This window comes from Canis lupus, chromosome 37 (assembly GCF_011100685.1).
Source record: "Canis lupus familiaris isolate Mischka breed German Shepherd chromosome 37, alternate assembly UU_Cfam_GSD_1.0, whole genome shotgun sequence".
Taxonomy (NCBI): Eukaryota; Metazoa; Chordata; class Mammalia; order Carnivora; family Canidae; genus Canis; species Canis lupus.
This window is the reverse complement of record NC_049258.1, coordinates 27918290-27922234: the sequence shown is the minus strand read 5'-3', so window position 1 is coordinate 27922234 and position 3945 is coordinate 27918290. Positions and strand designations below refer to the sequence as shown.

General features: G+C 43.9%; 1 long non-coding RNA gene across 1 annotated transcript; it reads left to right on the top strand.

Moving 5' to 3' along the window:
• Positions 1-494: 494 nt before the first annotated feature.
• LOC119867908 lies at positions 495-3403 on the top strand. The gene is made up of 2 exons (XR_005384999.1): positions 495-763; positions 1558-3403. It is a non-coding gene; the product is annotated as an uncharacterized LOC119867908 (long non-coding RNA).
• Positions 3404-3945: the final 542 nt, after the last annotated feature.

Genomic DNA, 3945 nt, shown 5'->3' with positions numbered 1-3945 from the left:
AGTCCGTTCAAAGCGCTAAAGCCCATAAAAGCTTAAATGTCTTTTTCCCTGCCTGGTCAGAAAATTGTAGACATTTCCTTCCTTCACAACAATTGTCATCCAACAAATACTTATTGAGTGTCTACTAGTTACAGTGCTGGACACTTGACTAGAGAGGTAAAAGAAAAAGCAAAGCCGGTTTCCGCACTCTTGGAGACGATAGGATAAAACATTAACTAACTAACCACGTGGTGACTATAAGATCACCACAGGGGCCTGCTGGGAAAAGAACAAGCTATAAGCCAACTTGGTAGTTTGCAAAGATAAGGTTATTTACCAAAGATAAAGGCAGGCTCCAAAGCTAACTTTGGCCAGGCCTGCAGTTCTTCTCCACTCCCGGACTGATAACTAGGTGTCAGTTAGAGTGACAGGAAGCCTCCGACAGAATTGTGTCACGCCAACCGTTATCAGGAAGCTGGCATCCCAAAAGAAAAATAAAAGCATTTATACAAACTGGTCTGTAAGCATGATGACGTTCCAGCCCTCGGCCCGTAAGCGTGGGTGCGTGGAAGTCACCATGGATCTAGTTGAAATGCCTAAGGCCTGAGGCCTGAGACCCATGTTTCCAGCCAGCTCAGTAGGTCCCCACATAGCACCCCGAGCAGCAAGGCCGTTGGGTGCACTAATTTAAAACCTCACTTGAAATTAGTGTGCCAGCATTCAGGCAGCAAGAGTCAGGTGTCAACATCCCCCGCGGAACCCAGGACCCGATGGATTCCTACAGGTAAGGCATCCTTCTGCCGGCTGTCTGCCACCAGGCTTACTCCTCTCTTTACCCTTTGCTGCAGAGGTGAGAGAGGGTACACTGAGAGTCTAGCCAACGCACATTTTTAAAATGCCAGGCATCCAACCAATGAAAATTATCTTTAAATATGCAATTTACTGATTGTTAAACCCTCTGGTGGATGAAAAGAGATAGTCAAAGTCTTTGTGTAGCTGTCCCCGGAGTGTAGGTTTGTATTTATTTATTTATTTGTTTGTTTGTTTGTTTATTTATTTATTTATTTAGAGCTTTTATTTTTTTATTTTTTTTTTAATTTTTTATTGGTGTTCAATTTACTAACATACAGAATAACCCCCAGTGCCCGTCACCCATTCACTCCCACCCCCCGCCCTCCTCCCCTTCTACCACCCCTAGTTCGTTTCCCAGAGTTAGCAGTCTTTACGTTCTGTCTCCCTTTCTGATATTTCCCACACATTTCTTCTCCCTTCCCTTATATTCCCTTTCACTATTATTTATATTCCCCAAATGAATGAGAACATATAATGTTTGTCCTTCTCCGACTGACTTACTTCACTCAGCATAATACCCTCCAGTTCCATCCACGTTGAAGCATATTTAGAGCTTTTAAACGCTAACCACACCTGGAGTGTGTCTTCTAGATTAAGGTCCTTCCACAATGAATTAAACATCCTCAAGATAGAGATCAAGACACAAATACAGTATATGCAGAAGATTTTATAAGTAATTTATGGGCAATATAAATGGTCTATAACCTGGGTTCTTTGCCTGCCTAGTGAAAGAAACATGGCCCGACTGGGAGCAGCTTCGCTGGGGAAGAGCTGAAGCACACAGGGTGAGGAGGGGTTGTCCTGGAGGTGCGAGCCTTTCAGGCCAAGGAACCACAGCCTGCGAAGCTCCTCCCCATGACAAGAGAGCGGAGGCGTCTTACCTTGGACTGCCATCAGGTGGTTATATAGGTCACAGTGAGTGTCCCAGAGTAGACAAGGGAACACGGCCTTCGGTTCTGTTTCCCCTGGGGGCAGAGAGTCTCAGCCCTGGAGAAGTTAACAACAACTGAGCCATAGTTTCCCCTGTGATTAAGTTGCAACACTGACCATCATCATCACGCAGTTGTCTTCCGATTGTGCCCCAGTTAGTACCTAAAGGGAGAACCCACCTTCTCCGGCTGCTCAGAAAATGCCAGAAGCTTCCAGAAGAGAAATCCAGTGAGTTCAGCTAAGAAACCCAAGCACTGTTAAAGGAAAAGCATCTGGTAGCAATACAAGACTGCATTTGGTTCAAGGAATGCTTTCAGATCTCATTCAAACTCACACGACTCAAGACTAAACCTGATGGTGGATGACAGTTATTTTGATGTAGCCACAGAAACAATCCTCTGTAATGGCAGTAGTACCGACTCAGGTTACGATAAATGAATTTTTGATTTGGAGAAATTTGTAGTATACAGAACTTGTCCTTTGAGAGACTTTATTAGAATTTTATATTGGGCTTTTTCTAACTAACATAATTCGAGCGAACACAACGTTATTACAAAGAACCAATGTTTCTCCTTCATATATGGTGTCCCTCAGAACTCACTATCCTTGATTTTTTTTTTTTTCCCTTGGACTCAGATCTTTTCCTCCCTCCCTCGCCGCATCCTACTAAAGATGAGCATGTGATGCCTCAAGAAAAAGAAGGAGCAGGGAAAGGGACACACATCAACTTTGGTGGAGGACTTAAAGGTTTTGTCTGTTTTGTAAAATTAATGAGCTTGTTTGGGGATGAAAATTCATCATCTTCAGAATTACATTTTAACCACAAAGGCAACACAACCCAGCAGGCATGTCTGATTTTACCTTTACTGGGTGAGGATGTGTTGGTTTAGGTGATAGGCTCTTTAGTAATAAGGAGAAACTTTTTCTGGTTCACCTGCTACCTTTACTGCTTGGTTTTGGATTCCATTTGTATCCAGTGGAGTAAAACGCATGTATGTGTATTTTATGGCCTGTCCCTACCTCCTGGTTCAGCCCTGATATCCCCATGGTCTCTACTGGGCTTTTTCAGAACTGGCACAGGCTAGAAATAGAAATGGCTTCAAAAACTGTTTAGATAAACTCATGGATGGGCCGTGTAATTAATTATTAAGGGAGGCTGCATGGTTTGTGTTACCCCCCTGGCCTTTTTATGGTTGAGATCAGAGGCAGTAAATACGCTCTCCTGCCAAATTGCTATCAGAGACAAAAAGGAAAACTGCATGGACTGACCTCATGGATGAACATTTTTATGACCTTTTCAATTACCTTCTATTTTTACAAAAGGGAGCAAACACATAATATCTTGGGTAGATTGGCTTAAACTGTTCAGACTAAGTTGGCCAGGAGGAATGGTCTATCATAACTGAGGAGGGCAGGATACGATCTTGAAAGGCAAGGCTGCCAACACGGCTGAAGTGCAAATATGGCTTTAGTCAAAATGTAATTGTGCAGTATTGAAATGATTTGCTAGTTATGCAACTATTTTTATAGTCATAAACTTAAAAAGTAATTCTGAAGCTGTCTGATGGGTGCATGGGAGTTCATTATCCCATTCTACTTCTATATATGTTTGACATTCTCCATAATAAAAATTTTAAAGTAATTGTTAGTGATGTCATTATTGAATAAAGGAGCTATAAAAGTGCATGCTTGGCCTGACCAATTTGTAGCTAATCTGGTATCATTTAGTCATGTTTAGCACTTGACCACTCAATGGGCCACGGGCCAACACAGATTTGAAATGCAGACATTCCAGTTTCCAAAGTTATCATGGGTTCACCAAGAAGGGGTGGTGTAGAGCAGTGTCCCAAGGCAGCCCAGAGTGGGCTACTGCCATGCTTGGGCAACACCTTAGAGGCGAGCCAAGTCATCTGGCCACCTAGTCGGGCCACACCCAAATCTCTGATGGGGCTCAGGTTGGAGATTATGGCCTGGTTGGTACCCAGGAGAAACAGGAGAGGAAGGACTGAGAATGACTAGAGAGGTGAGGGATCAGAGCAAAGCAAGCAGAGACCTCAGGGCTGATCTCGGGCTCTGCCTCCCATCTGGGAGCCCAGTGCGCGCCCTACTGACGTTCCTCATCAGATGAGAGGCACTGAAAGCCGGCATGGACTCAACACGCACCTGCTTAGTTCCAGTGAGTCT